Here is a 21,849-nt window from a genome sequence, read left to right as displayed (position 1 = left end):
AAAACAAAGGAGGAAGAAACCAAAACGGAATAGGAGGAAACAAAATCAACAGAGATAGAGAAAAAGACAGAAGGAGGGGCAAAAGGGGTACAAAAAATAGAGGTGTCTCGTGAGACTCTAGAAAGAGAGGTAGTAGCTACTCTCACTACCCTCAGCACCCCAATTAAACCAAAAAAAGAGAGGAAGAAGTAGACCTCAATGTATTTCAAGGCTAGGAAGAGCACAAGGATCAAACAAGGGAAACCCCAACCTTCTTCTAAATTGCCCATTGTAATTGAAGATTCACCCACTATCAAAGGGGAAGAATCTCCCTCTAAAACACATATGAAAGAGGGACTCCCAGATCTTCCACATGGAAGGAAAGAGTGCAACTACAAGACTCAAAAACAGTTCTACAGGAGGCATAGACTGTTCTATAGGGGACCCTGTCAAGACTATAGGAGACTGAAAAACTTGAAAAAGGATTAGAAGGACAGTCACAAGGGAAGGAGGAAGCAACAAAGGTTCAAGAATCTAACCCCCAGCCTAGTTTAGGTTCTTACTACAATATTCTTGAGGGGGGAAGAATCATTCCATAGAAATTTGCAATCCCACTTTTCTTTGAGTTGGAGAAAGAAAGAATAAGAAGCCATAGGTAGATGCAAATCGCTAAATCCAAGGGAATTGAGGATATTGGCCATATGGAGAATCAAATCAGAGAAATGTGCAGAGAACTAAGTGCTGTAAGACATAGAGGGGCAATCACAAGAACACACTTGGAAACAGAAAATGCATTACTTAGAAGACAACTGCAAGAGAGGGAGACACAACTAGCATGCATGGCCAGCTGGTCCATGGAGGCACTGCAATGCAGAACACCAGCAAAATCATATGGATTATACCTTAAGGACCAATGGCTGCAGTTTCAGATAAAGACTTTAGCATAGAGAGGCACAATGCCTTTCCAAGATTACAGATAGTTTATGGACCTATGTGACCAAAGTTCATCAGAAGACAAGGCAAAAATAGTAGAGTTCTATTTGCATAACATGGCCCTCACCAACATGAATGTGTGGGACCCCAATGCTAGGCTAGGGGACCTACAACTAATGGCCAGGGCATCCTGGATGAATCATGAGGAGTTAAGGGCAACAGAGATAAGGAAGTTGATGATAAAGGAGCAGAATGAGCCCCTCATGATCAGAGTTGAGCCATCAGATCCCATGGCTCTCATCAGCACACACCAACTACTTGCAAATAATCCCCAAATTTCCCCTAAGTACATCAATGATCAAGCTCAGGCCATTGCACATTTTGAGGACATGGAAAGGTTACTTGGGGATGACTGTATTCATGCTTGTATGAGGAGGTGGAACACCCTACCACACAGTTTGCAGATCAGGGAGTATCACTCCCCAACAAGGATGAAAGAAGCATTAAGGAGAGTGCCACTGTACAAGCGCTCTATGCAAAATTTGAAGGTCAATTGGATTGGCCTCAAATTGAGTCCCCCACTACTGCTAGGCATGCTAGAAGGCAGAAAAGAGGAAGAAGAGCAACAACAGTGGGAAGAGGTGGACAGAAAGGCAAGATTCCATGACAGAGAAGAGGAGCTCACATCAGAAGCATGGGATGTCAGGGAGGCCATCAGGGCCATCAAAGATGAGGATATGGACTAAGTTGCTCAGAGGATGAGAAACACCTTCAGTAGGGGGGTGATGATGAGCCCCATAAATGGGTAATTATATGGGCTCATTTTGCCTCCTAACATAGTTTAATCAACCATTCTCCTAGCCTATTGCATGTGTTTTGATTATATTTATGCTTGTGGAGTGAGTTGGGTTGGTCATGATGCCATGGGGTCTAATATGTGTTTAATGCAGATTTTTGTTGAATTTTGAAGACAAAGTGAAAGATTTAATGGACAATTGGCAGCAATAATTCAAAGTGGACAAAGGAGAGGATTTATAGGATGGCATCCCCCTCATTTATGACTCCCTACTTCGAATTCTCCTTTATGCAGCTCGAAGCACAAACAACCAAATCAATGCATAAGGAGGCAACCGAGCAAGTGGAGGATAACTTATGTTTATCTTGAGTTTTGGGAGCCAAGCCTCCTTGATTTTAAGGAAGTTGTTGGGAACTTCAGTTGTATAAGTAGAAAGGCCTAGGGCCTCATTAGGAAGTTAGTCAAATTTTCGAATTTTTGTTGCAGCTTTGCTCTGCTCAACTTTAAGCTTACTTTTGTTGACAATTTCATGTAATCTTGTTATTATTTTGATAATAAAGATGAGATCCTTTTTGAGCTAGCACTAAGTTACCTCAAAGGGCTGAAGGTCTTGGGTTAGGTCCCAATCTAAGTAGCCAAGCTCCTCTTTTTTGTATTTCTATTGTTTGTTTCAGTTTATGAATTAGTTGTTGTTAGATGAATTTCTTTCTTGGTTAAGAATAGGTTGCTTTTGGTGATTTAGAAGGTTGTTTCCATTTGAGTTTTCCATAGCAAGTTGAATAGTGATAGAAGGAAGATACAAAAAGGCCATCAACAGAGACTTGGCCTCCTTTCCTCCCTTTGGGACCATGAACTGAGGCCAAGACCCTCTTGCTGCCACAAAAACACAAATTTTCCTTCTCCATAGGATTTATAGTGTTGCAGTTTGATATAAGGTTAATGGTTTGCTTTAGATCTCTTTCACCATGCTCATTTCTATCTTGCAATCAGTTTCCTTCCATGCTTTCTCTCATTATAACATTTTTTAGCATTTCTTTCCATAGCTCATAATCTAGATTAGCTTGATGCAAAATTCTATTTTTTGATGTACTTAGTTTCCTTGCTTGCTTGATCTCCTTGTTTGATTTTCAGGTCCTTTTGTAGCAATTCTCTTCTCACAGCAAGTCAGCCTACCAGCCATCACATTCTCTCCCTGATCTATGCCCTATAGGTCACCCAAATTTCACCTCAAATCTGCCTTAGTTTTATGCGTTTTCCCATAGGATTTCTTCCTCTCTCTCGACCATCTTTTCCTCTCCTAATAATCCTTAGTGACCCCTAGGTGCCTTAACACATCATCCCAACATTTAGCTACCCTTTCCACCCACTCTCACACCTTCAAAAGCTCCAAAATTGCTCTCGACATCCTCCTGTGGACCTCTTGTAGATTCCCTGCAGCCAGCTGTAGATTTTCCTGTAGGCTTCTTTTTGAAGTTCGATTGCAGGAAAAGCCTCGAGAAGGCCACCTGAGACCTCCTAGGACCCATCCACACCATCCTACATCTTTTGAAATCCCAAAATTACCCTCGATCACCACATAATCGCTGTCACATTCACAATCAAATAAATTACATGCATGACAATTTCACATAAAAATACATAAAATTCCAACAAGATGTCTTTTGCTCATTTATTTCTAGAAATAGCTTGAGTAGATGTTTTTTACTTCCTGAGTAGGTAATGGAATTCATTTCATGGTTTTTCATCTCTCTTTCTACAAAAGTACGATTAGTTGGTTAAGTAGGGTTTGCTAGGTTTACTTTACATTTCAGTCTTCTTTTCCTTTCTGCAAGTAGAGTAGCCTCTGTAGAGTAATATTTCCTTTCTTTCATCACATATAGAGCTTCTTATGGAATCCATATAAGTTGGCTTGAGCTCCTAGTGATCTTGCGCCAGTTGACCAAGTGACAACCTGCAGTAAGAACTAGTACTTGTGCATACAGCACCGTCACTTCCAAGTTTGGTACGAACTACCAGGTTGATAAAAGTGAAGTAGGAAGCCCAGGAGTTGCAGCATTATCGCTGCAATATTGGTGCTCACTAGGTTTTGATCTTTGGCATGATTTTACGAGATTTTGTAGACTTAGAGAGTGTTCTTGGATCCATTTGGATCAACAGGTTGTATGTGGATACGAGGATGAATTCTACTATGGATAAGAGGATGTGGAAACCAGTGGAATGACCTGCTTAGTCTTGGGAAACATCGAGTATGGAAGCGGATAGTAGTCTCATGGAGTGGGTATGCGACATTTTTCCCTGTTTTCATTTTGCTTATCATTCATTGTTTACGCTGGTTCTAATTGTTAGTTTTAATTATTTATCTTTTTGTCATTTATATCATTAACATTCCATGTTTCCCAGGCAAGGTAACATTTTCAGTTGCTTTAGATGAGCATCCTGTAGGACTAGGATGTTCGCCATGAATTTTGAACATTTTTCCAATATGCCTTGTCGATTTTGGATTGTCCTTGTGGGTTATTACTTCAATTGTTATCCGATTTGATATTTGATTGACAATGAAATTCCATTCTTTTATAAATTATTTGTATGTTAATTTTTAAAAGTATTTAAGAAATTTGTCTTCAGTATCCACACTTCAAATAATGGATTTCACACTACTAGGTTTAAGGTTTGGGTTATGTGTTTGGTTAAAATTTCCCAAGATTTATATCATATCTCAAGTGTCAGGTTTGGGCTATTTATTTGGTCTAAATTTCCCAAGATTTATATCATATCTCAGCCTTTTGAAATTCATGCATTCATGCCATTCGAATGTAACACATCACGACAAGGATGAGCCCTATTAAGCTCACCAACTATGTTACTATCCTTCATGAATCATAATTAAAATGGACTCTAAATTTGGTTCTTTTCCTTGACTAAATAGTATTAAGAAAAATCTTCTCATTCAAACTCAACCCCAAGTCATACTCAATTTTGACATGTGAATAACATTGGCTCAGAAGAAAGTTTGACACCGAAGTCCTTGCAAGACAAGATTTTCCATTTTTTTTTAAAGTTGATCATATCCTTAAATTGTTAGCCCTTGGACTCCTTCATTAAATAAAAGGTCATTCTATGATCTTCATAATTGGTCTATCAAAATGTGGATGGTGCGAAATATGAGTTAAGGAGTAGAGAAATAAATTTCCCTTGACATTGTTTAGAATATTTTGAACTCTTGGGGGCACATCACGTGACACTACCATCATGACACCAACATTTTTTGGTAAAGTTCCATTGCAAGAGGGATCCACTAATTCACGTTCCTCAGCCCGTGATTGTAAATATTATTCTTCCTGAATGTTTTTCCTAGATGATGATAATGATATATAGTCCTTATCATCATAAAGTATGGATTTTCTTTCTTCACCCATGCTCCACCTTCCCCCTCCCAATTGTATATTTAGTTTCTCTTGCATACTTCCCTCCAATTGTAAAGTTATACCCATACCTCAAATCCTTGTCTTGATCTTGGTTCTTATGCTTCACTTCTTCTTCTAATCTAAGCAATCAGAAAAACATTACCTCCCTACCACCAAAAATAGATAAACCATTTTTCCTACACTATCTTTCAAGCTCCACAAGAGGAATAGTAAACAATTCTCGAGTTGTTTCTCCCTCTCCAATTACCATAGCAAGTGATTTGGACTAGATCCATTTGTTATGTCTGTAAGATTGGATTCAAAACTATCAAGGTCCTTTAATGGTGGGGCATCTCCACATATTGGATGAAAGGGAGGGACAACTAAATTTCCAAACCGAATAAAGGTAGCTCTCCATCCATTCACATTAGCGTATGAAAGGAGAAACCAGTTTGACGAAACTTGGAGAACTTTCATCACTCTCTCCTGCAAGGATGCCATAATATAAATGTACAAAAATTCACAAAAAGATCCACACAGTCATTACACTAATTATGATATTTTTTTACGAGTAAAAATTACCAGCCACCTTGCTAATTGATGACCAATAAGGGGCTTGATCTTAATACATGATCTATTTTCATCATTACTATCCTCAACATGTTCTATTATTTAGAGTGAGATTTCGTGAATTGGAAGACGTGTTTTTCCACATTTCTGTTTTTATATCCCACACAATTGGAATCCTGCTACATTTGGCCTCCTCTACTTCCCTAGACTACATGTGTTAAATAGGGTACAAAACACTGATGATATGTTCTTTTGCCATAATTTCTTCTCATTTTTTGGATGAGTTCTAAGGAAATTTTATTCATGCTAATTATGTGGCAGGAAATAATATTCCATTATTATTTTTTATCATCTCTTGTTTATGATTTAGCATGCTTCTATTGTACTAGTTCATTACGACTATGTCATGTAAAGATCAAGTTGAGTGGGTTTTACATTTTATTTCCACTATAGTCAACAAATGAATATATAAGTTTTCTGTTAGGTTGAATGATGGGACAACACACTTTGATTTCCACTAGTGCTCTCTTTTTCATATACTATCACAAGTGCACAAATACAAACTCACTTTTCTTTTTACCTGGATAAGAAAATGATGACAACTTTTTATTTTGTAGTGACAAGGATAACTATGTATTGGAGATAGACCTTGAGCCCTTCAATTCATCCTTTCCTTACCCAACACAACCATCTCCTATTGGTAACGAAGTTCAATTTCTGAACCAACATTTGTCTTCAATACTATTTCATGATAAAGAAAGAACACAACCATTGTTGGATTTCATTCGAGCACACAAATACCAAAGCCATGTCATTTTTCTTTCCTTGGTTAATATATTACGTTATTGTGTCTGATAGTTAATTCATTATTATTCTATGCCAATAAATCTCTATCAAATAGCATAGAAGGATCACCTAGTTGTTTTAGAGATATATAATATGAATTAATTAAAAATTTGCAGTGTTATTTCTATTCTCATCTTTCTATTTCACTTCTTTAGAGAAAACTATATATTCAAATACTAACTCAACTCAAACCAAACTAAAATAGAGAATCCTAGTTATGAAGATGTTTCTCTCTCCATACTTTATAATGACATTATTTTTTTGAATTATACTTGAAGTTCACTAATAATAACCTGGATTTATATATTTCTTTTAGCACGAAATTGAAATCATGGAAAAAATATGAATATCCCATTAAATATGACCTAAAGACAATTCAAAGAATATCACCTTTAGTCTGAGCACATGGCATACTAATTTCTGAGGTGTGAAGTTTTAGAGAGGCATTGTTTGTTTATTTGTTTTGGTTAGAAAATGGTTTTCTCTTTCTTTTATGTGACTTTCAATTTATCATATCTAGCATGTTGAGAAATAGGAAAGAATAATGTGTGGCATTTACCTTGCAGAAATTGATGTTGAATGAAAGGATAAAGAGTTTAACCAAGCTACAATCCACTTTGGTAAAGGTAGAGAGACATCTTAAGAGGTTACCTAAGAATACACCATATACATAGTTTGAACATAAGTAATATATGGATTTTTCGTTTGCAGATATGCTCTTTTTTCTATCCAAGATATCACAACAAGACAAATATTGATATTGTAGAAATTGTTAGAGGACCTCATTGAGGTCAATTTTTCTGATGTTCTACTTGATTGATACATTCTCATGAAAGGAAGGCTTTAAATAGGAATTAATATGTTACCAAAATAAATTATATTCAAATTTTATACATATAAAAGATAAAAACAAATGTCAATTCTTTCATTTGATTGTTACTTGACTCTGGTGTGGGCAGGTTACATGAAATGTGATTGGAAAAAGGATAGGGAGACAATATAGAGATCATGTCTTGGATATGATTCATTTTTTGTTGGAGATCCTTCAAGCACTTTAGCCATCGACTTTGGAAATGTTTCTAGTAAGTATTCCTATGGTTTTTAATGTTGTGATTCTTTCACCTCATGGTTATTTTGGGAAAGCAAATGTTTTAGGAATGCGTGATAAGACATCGACGGACATGTAAACAATTTTTTTATTATTGCAATGTCCATTCCATGATATCCTCTCTTTATTGTTTGATTTTATTTTTGAATGTTCATTTTGATTTTTCTTTGTATTTTAACTATGAAATTGAAAGTACGTGGTATTATGTCTATTTAGACAACAACCAAAGCTTGAAGATGAAATTAATATTACAAGATATTGATTGAAATCCTTTTAACTGTTTTGTATTGAAAGATTTTCATGATTATTAGAAAATTTTACTTTCATGTTCTTATTTGAGAAAATGTTGTTTATATACTTGACCAAGCTCATGCATTAGACAACAAATTGTTGTTGCGAGTAAAATTACAAGGATTAGACATCACACCTCAGATTATTCGTTTTAACAAGTTATTTACAACTTGAGATTTTTAGCATGTAACTTAGTTGGCATGATTGTGCCTAAGCTTTCCCTGAAGGTTGAATACTAAGTTACTAAGGTATTCTTTCCTATGGTGACTTTAGCTTGCTTATACAGGTCATATGGCCACATAGTTGCCACTATCGCTCAACTGAAGAAAACTTGTTCGAGTTTCTTGCTTTTATGGGGAAGAATGGCTTTAGCATTGTCGATGTTGAGCTATATGTAATATAAATCCTTTATAGTATACTGTCATTTATATTCTAGTGTTCATCGTCTTTCATGTCTTACACTATGCATTCTAGGTTCTTTTGTTTTTAGAAAATGAACTCAGTATTGATGGTATACAATAGGATTTGAAGAAAGAGGAGACCACTAACACTAGAGCAACACATGCAAAAAGAGAAAGAAGAGATGGTACCCTTAAAGCCAATATCCCGCATAAGACACACACATAGAGACTGATGTTCAAATCTTCATAGTTGGTGAATTCACTTGCAATGACTTGACAACACAATGATACTGTTTTATAGTGATGAAACAACATTTCATGTGTAAATTGTAGTCCAGACAATGTTAAGTTGGAAACTCATATTGTAATACTCGACATTTCATATAATATAATTTCTATGGTTGAAATTATTTATAGTTGCACTTGATATTGTTTAGTATTTTAACTAACATATGTAATTTTGAATTTTCGTATTAGATGAACCAATTCACATTGTATGATGTTTTTTTAATTTAGTCGCAAAATCATACTAATTAATCTATGATGATTAATAATGAACACATAAAATCAATCTAAACCTACTAAATTAGTAGTTTATATTGATTAATGATGAACACAAATAAAATGAATATACGACTAAATTAGTCATTTATAATAATTATTAATGAAAATAAATGAAATGAATATAAACTACTAAATTAGCCGTTTATATAATGAATATGAAACTATCAAAAAAATATAAATGACTACTGCAAATAAATAATTTTTCATTACAAATGACAACTAAATTTTGCATATATACGACTATTAGTAGCTAATCTATAGTATTTTATAACATAACAAAAATTTAGTCATATCTCTTTGGTCATTAATTGGTTTCAAATGACGACAAAAAATTGCATATATATGACTATTAGTAGCTAATTTACAGTATATTATAATACGACCAAAATTTTGGTCATATTTCTTTACTCATTAATTGGTTTTCTGAGATGATCATATAATAATATATTTTGTTGTATATTTGGTCATTAATTGTGGCAATTAATGGCTAAATCAATAACTAAATTAATGACCAAATTTATGACTAAATATACTACTAGATGATAAAATTGAGACAATCAATTAATTACTAAGATAAAAACGACTAAACGTTGGTCACATTATAAGATACTATAAATTAGCTACTACTCATCATTGACTAAAAAATAGTCATTTATATGCAAATTTTAGTCGTTGTTTTAATAGCTAATTAGCGATTTTGTACTAGGGATTGTCAATGCCATTTTTCCCCATAAAAGTAAGAAACTCAAACTCGAACAAGTTTTCTTTAGTTGGGAAATAGTGGCCATTATGTGGCTAGATTATCTGTATAAACAAAGCAAATAAAACATCACTATAGAAAATAACACCTTAGTAAACTTAGTATTCAACCTTAAAGGAATGTTAGGCACAATCATTCCAACTAAGTTACAAACTAAAAATCTCAAGTTGTAGATTACTTATACAGTGTGGGAGTGCAAACAAAAATCCTAGAAAAAGCCAAAGCTAAGTCTAGAATAAAATGAAATGAGGTAAAGAAGATACAATAATAATATAACCTTGTATACATGTATGTATATGGATAATGTAGAAGGCTAAGTGAATAAGTCCAAGGCTAGAGGTCGATGATGTCAAGAATGCTCAAGTCTGATGAGCAATTCTTCAGATAAGAACTACTATTTGGGTCCATTATCACATATGAATAAGCCAACTAGTCTATATCAATTATTAAAGTTTTGCTTATATCTATGGATCACTACAATATAAGTGGATAAATTGAAAAGACAATTCCCTTCCCATTGTGTTCTTGACCTGTGGTACAATATGTTAGATGTGAATTGGAGCAAATTTCCAACATCAAAAATATGTAGTAATCACCACTAGTAATCCCCCAAATAGGATTATTTTGGAATGTAACTTTTAGATTCCAGTTGCTATATGATTCTCAAATGGAAAATCCACATTGAATTACAACACCAAACTTCCAATTTGAGGGAACACCTTGGCCATCCTCAATCACTCAAACTCAAAACATCAATGATAATTATAATGAAAATATAAAATAAGAGTAGTTTTGATCTATTTTGCAGATTTACATGAAAAGCACCAATAATATTCCCATATTTACCATACTTGTAATTTCCAGTATATAACACATCGATTGATGTTTTATAGTAAATACTTGATTCAATACAAACAAGAAGTTAACATATTACAAAAATACCACCAATGTTTGATCCTCAATTAGTTCAAACTAGCTAGCACAAAAACTTCAAGAAAGAGAAACAAGTAGAAATAACAAATCCATAAATTAATAATCAATAAAAAAGGATAAGGTTTTTGTTGAATCCTGATAAACAACTATAAATTATATTGATAATCCACTGAAACTAGTGATATTATTCAAAGAGAAATACTACTTGGAGAACTCATCTTCCAAATTATTTGCTCTATCCATGAAGCTTTATGTTATCCTCAAAATATAATTCGCATTCAATATTTTAGGTTTCTGAAGCTTTCTAAAGGCCTTGCCAAATGAATGTGTGAATTTCATTGATTTTCATAAAATGCTACTGGAAAAATATAGTTTGACCATGTGATAGATAATTCAAGCAAGTAAAACATTGAGTACAATATTTCTTAGAAGACTTCGTGTTAAAAGGAAAACTTGCATATTTCGGATAGAAAAAGAATCTTAATAGAGATGGTCAATATTACGAAACAATAGAGTGAATATAAAACTGCAGGTAGAACTAACAAAATCCTAATTGTAATATGATTTATTGATTATTCTAAGTCAAGCCAACTAAATACATACAACTTTTCATTTTCAGCTTTCTTTCCCATATCTTTATTGGACATGGAAGCTAACTTGCATGCATCTTGCAAGGCTATTTTAGCAAGAGCATATGTTGCATTCTCATATTGGAAACTTTATTTTCCATGACCAATCGTAGCAGGTATTGGAGGAATTTGTAACTACATGAGTTGAGTTGTAAACTTTCATTTTCTAGATTTATGTTTTGCTACATGTGCATTATTTGAGTTTTCCTTAGTGGAGTTTTAGATAAGAAAACAATAGGTTTGAAAGGAAAACATTCATCATGCAAAAAAATGACTAAATATATGATTCCAACCCATATTTCTTTATTGTTGGAAGAAAAACAGTCAACTACTCTCAACAGACATCATGAAAGTTATCCAAAACCAACCTGGTGGACATTTGAAGTTTTGCTACATCAACCTGTTCCTTTGTGTGGATAAATTTATTTTTATGTGTGGCAAGGGCTATTAACTTTTTTGAGAGTGTTGACTTATACTTACCATCATATTTTATCACTTACAAATGATTTTTTAGCATCTTGACAGGTACTATTTTTTGAAGCATCTCAATTGTGTATGATCTCATTTCCCCTAACATATATGACCTACGCATGAGGCTACTGGTACAAATAATATAACACATACCCAACAATATTAAGGGAATTAATGATTATAGATGTCTATGGATAAATTTTATAGCTTGTAGGAGCAGTTGGTTGTTGCCTAGAGATCTTTTGGAACGCCCTAAGAGAATGAAGCTAGGACTGGTCAATGGTCCAGAATTGGACCCACTAATTTTTTTTTCTTTACAAGTAGCCATGATGAATGTTCTTAACCCATATTTTCATTATGTAACAAGGTGTGAACTTGGATTAGTAATGCTCCTTAGTGGAGATACTTACTTGTGATATTTTCAAACATTCAACACATTCCCTATATTCATTATATTTACATTTTTCTTCTTTTATTCCATTGTGTATGCTCCCATCCGCTGCTATAATACATAACTAAAATATTTCCATGAATTCATTATCCTGTAAATTCGTATGCTATAGGCCCAAGATGATTAATATGATATTGTTTGCAAGAAATATGAACAATATATTGCAATAAACAAACACAAATGTGGTCATAATCTAGCAAGCCAACCAAAATAGGAAATAATAAAATTGTCAGACATGGTTGAGAGAGATGAATATGAATATATCAAAAAGTGATATTTATTTGTATCATAATTCAAATCACCCTGCATAGATATATCTTAACCCTAGATTTGTCAAGCACCAAGCCAAACAAAATCCTTTGAAGTGCAAACCTTTCCTTAAGTTTTTGCACTCTAAAAAATGTTTTCACCTTGAATCTCAACACATGATAGATACAGAGTTAATACAAATCTACAATGGTTTATATTTTATTGATAATACAACAACTTCATATATATATTTTTTTGGCATATTAGAGATGTAGATTATAGAAAGCACCTCTTGATGCAATGCCAAATGTCAATATATTTAGTTGAAAACTTACAAAGGGAGGATATTCTATAATGGTTTCATTACAAGGCTAATATAATAGAAACTAGAGAAATAAAGAGAAGAAAAGAAACTAAAGACAGACAAATCAATTAATAAAGTTTTTAGTGGGTGAAGTTGTTGATATCCTAAACCATGTTCACTCTAGCCTAAGCATAAGACAAATAAGTGACTCAAAGGGATTTTAGAGACAATAGTCCTAAAATAGTTTTGGAAAGACTCAAGAAAACTAAAGGTGAGAAAGCAAAAGAGTTAAATTTATGTCAAAACACAACAGAAAGAATATAAAGTGACCTTCACCATCCAATCACGTGTGCATCCCTTATTCTTCATAGACTATAACAATGCAATATCTCATCCATGAATTCACATTACCAAAAATGGTCATGAATTTGAGTAGGAACCTTCACACCTTCTTGCCTAGCACTACATGCACCAAATTTCTCTGATTGGGTCATTTATAAACACCTTTTGTTGGGCAATGAAGTATTAGTTCACTAATCAAGTCAACATGTAGTTAATTTGTCCACCAGGATTCCATTTTTAATGTGCTTTACCCCACCCGAATAGCACAAATTTGAAAGGGATGACACTGGGTAAACACCTAGGTGAAAGCTCTTGGTGGAATCAACCAAAATAGTTTCTCATGGTTCCCCCATCGATCTAGTAAAATTCAGTCAATGTTTGTAAAATAGTACATCACTAGCAACAAAAAATTCTCTTAGGGGTATTTTTCCATGTTGATTAGTGGTAGACAATATTGTTTTGTATCCAAGTAAAAAATGAAATAACTAGTTACAACACATAAACATCATAATTCAAATGTGACATGTCTCCTGCCATATAAAAACTTTTACATGAAATAGGGACCTCAACTATTTGATTATAGACAATGAATATGCACCTACCATTGCAGCATTTGATGAGCATACATCTATGGATATACACCATGAGGTGTTCAAAACCATCACATCCAATTTTGTTATCCCAATGTATACCCTCTTAAATGATGCAATGTCTTTTTTATTAATTCCTATAAAGTGTATCAACATATCAGTCATGAAAGTCCGATGTTAATCACTATTATGTTAAGCTAAATATCCAAATGCAACCTTCACTAATATGCACTTCAACAAAGCCATTTACAAAGTGTAATCCAATATAAACTACAAGGAGATAATGTCATTAATACATATCAAAACCCACGTGGAAAGATATGTCACTTAAAGTTTTATTTTAAGTTAGATTGCAATTAAAACGATATCACAAAGACAATAGGGAAACACAAAACACACAAGTAGCTCTGAGAAATGTTAGTGCCTAAATTAATGATAATATGTTACAATTATAGCAAATTTTAAAAGCTCTGCCTTGAGATGATGAGAATACCAAGGCATATCTCTCATGTAGTTGATCATAGGGGTAGATACGTCATGAAGGTTCTCCTATGCTAAATATTATTATGCTACACTAATTATCAGAACACCATCTTCACTAATGGTGCAATTTTAACAGAGTGATTTGCAATGTATCATTCAATATTCATTACAAGGATATAGTGGCACTCATGCTAAACAAAATCCTCAAAAATGGATATGCCATATTAATTTTAATTTAAAAATCTTGTTTTGAAGAAGATATCACAAAGTCAACAAAACCCTCAAAACGAAATATGCTACTTTACTTTTAATTAATTTTCCTATAGATGTCACAAATACAAGAGGGAACCACAAAGTGGACAAGCACCCCTGAGCAATTTTAATACCTAAACAAAGAAATACATAGTCGAATTTGAGTAGTAAATATTAAAATACATACATGAAAAAGCTAATGTGAACACCAAGACTATGATGAGATGTAGAACAATCTAGGAAAATGAAAATTCCATAAGTCACCAATGCCCATGTGGGATTCCTTGTATTACAATCAAATCACATCTACCATGAATAAAAATCACATCAGATTAGATGATATCTATAGGAAATCATAAATATCTATATAGATCTAGTCTCAAATTACCCAAATCACATTAAATTTTGTTGTGAGCAATAAAAAACAATGCACCCACAACAAATTGTTTTTTTCTCTCGCGCAAATATTTTATTTCCATTAAAGAAATAAATTAGCCATAAATAAATTGAAGATAAAAAGCATCAGGAAATATGAATAGAACCTTGTTTTTAGGTTTGACCTAGAGCTTTCTAAATACAACATTCTTGTCCATAAAACTCTTGGCAGCCATTGGTGAATGATAAAGGTAATGATAAAGCAATTCCTCGAGTGCTTAAGGCACAAATATTGGAGTAGTATGTCCTCAAGCAGAGAAATTCCTTCTTCATGTGAGCCCTCCTCAAGTATTGTTCAACTCTTCTGTAACGTTTTGTATATTTTGGTAGTTGAAAATGTAAAGTGGTTTTTCAAATTATTCATAGTTGTACTTATAACTTTATGAATAATGTTGGGTTGTGTTATATTCTTTCCACGACTAGCCCATGTAGTTAATGGGGGGGGTTAGAGGAGGGGCGGAGCACCCCCTTCGTTGCACTGATTGTGTAGCGAGGGGGGTCACAGGGGGTTTGAGGTGTACTCGTAACCCCACTTTATGGAGTCCGGGGTAGCGCCCCGGAAAATTTTGGTTTTGGACCCTATGTTAGGTTGGGCGGACCCACCTATGGTTTTGTGCATGATTTTCGCACATGTTTTTTGGACATGATGGTTTTTGGTCCATGGTATTGGACGGGTTGGTTTTTGGTCCATGGTATTGGATGCTTCGACATGTATAAATATGTATTATAACATTGAAAGGAACATAATGAAAAATCAAGCTGGTAGTCTCGGTTTTGGGATCCAGGGGAAAATCTCTGTGTATATGTGTTTTATGTGTTATGCTCTCGCATTGTTTAATTTTTGTGTTTTAGAATTCGTATGCAGGTAATTTCTGTACGGGGTTAAAACCTACATTTGGTATCAGAGCAGATTTGGCTTCAAGGGGACGCCTTTGTTGCTGAGGGGTTTTGCTCGGGCCTGTGGCAGACCTTGTTCAGTGGGAGATTTGTGAGATCGATTCTGGTGGTGAGCAATGGAAAGATAGAGATTGAGAAATTTAATGGTCAGAGTTTTGAGTTGTGGAAACTCAGGATGGAGGATCTATTGGTGGATAAAGATCAGTGGATTGTGGTAGATCCGGGTACTAAACCAACAGGAGTGTTCGATGAAGAATGGAAGAAGTTGGATTGGAAGGCAAAGAGCACAATATGATTGTGTGTCTCAGATTAAGTATTGCTGAATGTATCAGGGGAAGCTACAATGAAGGCTTTGTGGGACAAGTTAGGGACTTTGTACCAATCTAAGTCTCTAGTGAGTAAACTATTCCTGCAGAAAAAGTTGTATAACTTGAGGATGAGAGATGGAGACTCGGTGACAGAGCATCTGAATGCATTTAATATGGTGGTAAGTCAGTTAGCATCTGTTGATATCAAAATGTAAGATGAAGATAAGTGCATCAATTTGTTGTGTTCTCTACCAGATTCATGGGATAGTCTGGTTATTGTAATAGGTAGCAATGCAACTGCCTTGCAATTTGATGAAATAGTCTCAGCCTTGCTGATGGAGGAGATGAGACGGAAAAATATGGAGAGCCAGAATGGTGATGCCTTGTTTGTATGAGGATGGTCCCAGAACAGAAACAAAAATAAGTCATCGAGTGGGAGAACTAAATCTAGAGGGAGATCTAAATCTCTAGGAAAACCTATAAAGGTGGTGTGCTGGAAATGCAGAAAGGAAGGCCACTTCAAAAGGGACTGTAAATCTAAAGCTCCTGACAAAGGAAAGGGATTTGATGAGGCTCATTTTGAAAAGGTGAAAACCTCCTCAGATGAAGGTGAGGATGTGTACTTGGCTTCTTCAAGTACACATGTAGATCATGAGGCATGGTTGATTGACTTAGGTGCATCCTTTCACTTCACTCCCCATAGAGAGTGGTTTTGCGAGTATGAGAAATATGATAGTGGTGATGTCTTCTTGGGGGATGATAGGAAGGTTAAAATCATTGGTCGCGGAAAGGTAAAGTTGAAGTTGCAAGTTGGAAGAGTTAGAACACTTCTGGGTGTTCTACATATTCCTCCATTGGCCAAAAATCTAATTTTTGTAAGCAAGTTGGATGATGCAGGTGTAAAAACAGTGTTCGAGAAGGATACCTGCAAGATGGTTCGGTGAGCACTGGTATTGATGCGGGGAGTTTAGATTGGAAATCTGTACAAGCTGCAAGGTAGCATGGTTGTTGATGGGTAATAGTTCTATGGTTCCTAAAACTGGAGCAGAAAATCTAGTGGTATCTGGAGAGAAGACCATGTTCTGGCATCAAAGGTTTGGACATATTGGAGAGAAGGGCCTTTGAATAGTTCATAGTAAAGGTATGGTAGAAGGTATGAGTAATGGCTCTCTGGATTTTGATTTCTGTGAAAACTGTGTATATGGGAAGTAGAATTGGGTGAGTTTCCCCTCTAGTGGTAAGGGGGAAAAGCAGATATTAGAGCTTGTGCATAGTGATGATTTTGGACTTGTGACAGTTCCATCACTAGGTAATTCTATGTACTATGTATCATTTATAGATGACTTCTCAAGGAATACATGGATATATTTCCTTAAGAAGAAATCTAAAGTCTTTGACAAGTTTAAATAATTTAAGGCTCTCGTGGAAAATCAGACAGAGAAGAAGATAAAGGTGCTAAGGACAGATAATGGTGGAGAGTTTTGCAGCAAGGAATTTGAAGAATTTTGTAAGAAGTGTGGTATAGCACGGTAGAAGACTACCCCATATACACCTCAGCAAAATGGAGTTGCAGAAAGAATGAACAAGACGTTGATGGAAAGGGCAAGAAGCATGCTCAGTGGTGTCGGGTTAGGACGGGAATTCTGGGCAGAGGCGGTGGATACTGCATGTTACCTGGTCAACAGATCACCTTAATTAGTGTTGGAGGATAAGACTCCACATGAGGTATGGACTGGTAAGAAACCCTCTCTTTCACATCTAAGGGTATTTGGATGTGATGCATATGTACATGTTCTGAACGAGAAACAAACCAAGTTGGATAGTAAATCTGAAAAGTGCATCTTTATTGGGTATAAGGATGGTTTAAAGGGTTATAAACTTTGGAACCCTGTAACAAGGAAGGTTGTGTATAGTCGAGATGTGATGTTCAGAGAGGTGAAAGATGTTATTAAACATGAAGTCCAACCAAAAGGAACCTGAGAAGATAGAGTTTGAGCTAAAGGAGGAAGAATCAGACTCTACAACAGAGGAGGAATCAGAAGATGAAGAGCCACAAACTCCGGCTGTGAGAAGATCAGTTCGAGAAAGAAGGCAGCAAGAGAGGTATAGTCCATCTACTTTTTGTTCAGGTTTTGCTTTGTCTGTTACTAATGATGATCCTAGAACTATGAAGGAAGCAGTGGATTCAGAGGATGGACAACTCTAGAAAGAGGCCATGGTTGATGAAATGGCATCTTTGCATAGAAATGAGGCTTGGGATTTGGTGGAGTTGCTGGCTAGGAGGAAACCCATTGGCAGCAAATGGGTGTTAAAAAAAAAGACAAATGCAGAAGGAAAAGTGGAGAAATACAAAGCTCAGTTGGTAGCAAAAGGTTATTCCCAGGTGCCGAGAATTGATTTTGGTGATATTTTTTCTCTTGTTACCAAGGTAACTTCTATTAGATTACTTTTATCTGTTGCTGTTGCTTTTTATTTTGAGGTAGAACATATGGATGTGAAGACATCATTTCTTCACAGGGATCTGGAAGAGGAAATCTACATGAAGCAACTTGAAGGCTTTGCGGTGAAGGGTAAGAAAGAACTGGTATGAAAGTTAAAGAAGTCTCTGTATGGGTTAAAACAGTCACCAAGGATGTGGTATCAGAAATTTGATACATTTATACGGGGACTTGGCTTCACCAGAAGTAAGGCAGATCACTGTGTGTATTTTAAATTAATTGGTGACTATGTTATTTATATCGTCTTGTATGTGGATGATATGTTGCTAGTTGGAAATGACAAAGAAATTATCCAGAATTTGAAGACCCAATTGTCCTCCAAATTTGACATGAAAGATCTTGGTGCTGCAAACTATATTTTGGGCATGGAAATTAAAAGAGATCGGGCAAAGAGGAAGCTTTGGTTAAACCAGAGGAAGTATGTCGAGACAATACTGTAAAGGTTTAATATGCAGGATAGTAAACCGGTGAAGGTTCCTATTCCTGTAGGTGTGAGGTTGTAGTTTCATGATCCGGATTATCCACAGTTTTCAGTTCATTCTGCCAACGTTTCAAACCCCAAAGGGGGTCCATCATCAGGACAAATCAGAAAGAATATGATTGAAAATTATTGAGAGATGAGAGCCTTGCGACCAGATATAAATAAACCAAGAACCCTAATTTTTATAAAGGCCGACACATGATTCCTAATTTTTATTAATAATTAATTATTTTCATTTATAATTTCTAACTTTTATTAATTATTCCTTATTAGTCTAATTAATTAATTCCTTTCTTATCTAATTAAATTATTTTAACCATCCTTTAATTAATCAATTATTGATTAATTAATTAATTAATTGATTGATTAATTAATTAATAATTAATTAATTGACTATTAATTAATTAATTCATCAAATTAATTAATTAATTTTAATTTTATTTGTTTTTAATCAATAAATAATTTTTGAATTTAATCAATTAATAAGACCCTATTAAATTTAATTAAAATCTAATTAAAATTGTTAAAGAAATTAATTTATAAAACCAAAGCTTTAATTCTATTTAAATTTAATTTTTGATTAAAATTTTTTATTATATTTAATTTTTTTTATTTATTTGATTAATTTTTTTTTTTTTTAATTAATAGATTAAATTAAATTAATATATTATTTAAATTGTTTAATTGATATTGATTTTTTAATTTATTTAAAATCAATAAAAACCAAGCTATCTCCGAATGTTTTAATTTAATATAATTCTAAATAATCTATTGATTAATATTTATTCAATTAGAATCCTAATTACATCTTGTTATATTAATTAATTTTTTAATCAAGTTATTTTTAGTTATATTTTTTAGAAATTTATTAACCATTTGATTGTTATGATTAATTTCATAATTTATTTTAATTATTTTATTAAGAATTAAATTATTAATTTTATTTTATTTTATTTAATATAATTAATTGTATTAAATTAAATTAATTAAATTAAATTAAATTAATTAGATTAATTTGTTTTAATTGTTTTAATTAATTAATTAATTTGTTTTAATTGATTTAATTAATTAATTAAACTTCCGAAATGAAAGACCCCTTATTTCCGACTTTAAGCTTCCAAGGGTCGGGGGTTTATTTGCTTGATCAGAGGAAGCCAATTTCCACTGATTTCACTCCCATTGTCCCTGTTGAGGTTCTGAGGGAATTTCATAATTTCAATGGCCTCTCTGATTTTTCTTTTATGATAGTTGTCCTCCCTTGCAATTACCTTGGCGTCTTCTAAACACACATGATGTTTGGTCTTGGACGAGTGCTCTGCAAGGGCCGATGTGCGAGATCTTTCATTCTTAATGTCAGCGGCATGCTCCTTAAGTCTTATTTTCAGAGACCGACCTGTTTCCCCAATATAACTCTTGCCACATGAGCAATCGATCTTGTACACTCCCTTGAGTTGTTGACGATCAATGTTATCCTTAACTGACCTCATCATTTGCCTTACTGTTCCACATGTTGTAAATTGAGTGTCTATGTTATTCTTCTTTAAGATTTTTGCAATCTTATCAGTAATCCCTTGGATGAATGGAAGGTAAACTTTCCCTTGATATTCCTTCTTGTCTTGAGGGGGATGCTCAGAGAGGGCTCTATCCTGAGCCCTTCTTATAGCTTTCTTGATGCTCCACTCCTTGTATCCAAGGTTTTTGAAGACAGAGGTTAAGTGTTCAATCTCATCCTTTATGTGATCAGGGTCAGAAATCCTGAAAGCTCTCACAGCCAGTGTGTTTAAGACGCCGGATTTTTGGGAGGGATGATGGTAAGAGTCAGCATGAAGATAGCTATCAGTATGAGTTTTCTTCCTGTAGACCTGATGTCCCAAAGTACCATCTTCTTTTCTATTGATCAGAACGTCTAGAAAGGGGATCTTACCATTCTCCTCAAGCTCCATTGTAAATTTTATTTCGGAAGATATAGAGTTAAGGTGATTGAAGAACTTCTCAAGCTCTGCCTTACCATGAGTCCAATTTAGGTTGGTGTCATCAACAAATCTTTTCCACCATGCTGGCTTCAAGTGGAATGAACCAAGGGCTTTTCTTTCAAAGTACTCCATGTATAGGTTGGCGACAATAGGTGAGAGCGGGGAACCCATGGCGACTCCAGAAATTTGTTCATAATAGTGATCTTGGAAACTGAAAAAAGTGGACCGCAAACAGATTTCTGCAAGCTTCGCTGTTTCAGGATCGGTGGCCATCTTTATAACATGAACAGCTTCATCAAGAGGAATCTTTGTAAACAAAGATACGACATCAAAGCTTACAAGAATATCATCTTTATGCACCCTTTTATTCTTAATAAGCTTTACAAAATCACTTGAGTCTTTTATAAAAGAGTCAGTGTTACCAACCAAAGGTTTTAGGATTTTAGCTACATACCTGGCTAATTCATAGGTAGGGGAACCAATGGTGTTAACAATTGGTCTAAGGGGGACCCCTTCCTTATGGATCTTTGGTAACCCATAGATTCTAGGAATAACCTCACAGGAGGGAATCAGCTTCTTCTTTATTTTATCATCCAGGTTGGTTTCCATGATGGCTTTCTTGACCTGCTTTATCACCTTGGGAATAGGGTTGGAATTGACTCTTCTATAACTTCCACAACTCAAATGCTCATTCATTTTGTGAATGTAATCTTCTTTATTTAACACAACGGTGGCGCCACCTTTATCAGCTTTAAGAACAACAATCTTATCATTATTTCTGAGAGATCTAAGAGCCTCTCGCCCTTCTTTATTCAAGTTACTCTTTGGGCGTTTAGACTTCAACATAGCTAGGGCACATTCTTGTCTTAATATCTCCCTGTCGTTTGAGGAAAGACCTTGA

This window comes from Pinus tabuliformis, chromosome 3_1 (genome assembly GCF_031772625.1).
Source record: "Pinus tabuliformis cultivar Carrire ecotype Pingquan chromosome 3_1, CPIR1, whole genome shotgun sequence".
Lineage (NCBI taxonomy): Eukaryota > Viridiplantae > Streptophyta > Pinopsida > Pinales > Pinaceae > Pinus > Pinus tabuliformis.
The sequence above is the reverse complement of the archived record's forward strand: the minus strand, read 5'-3'. Positions refer to the sequence as shown.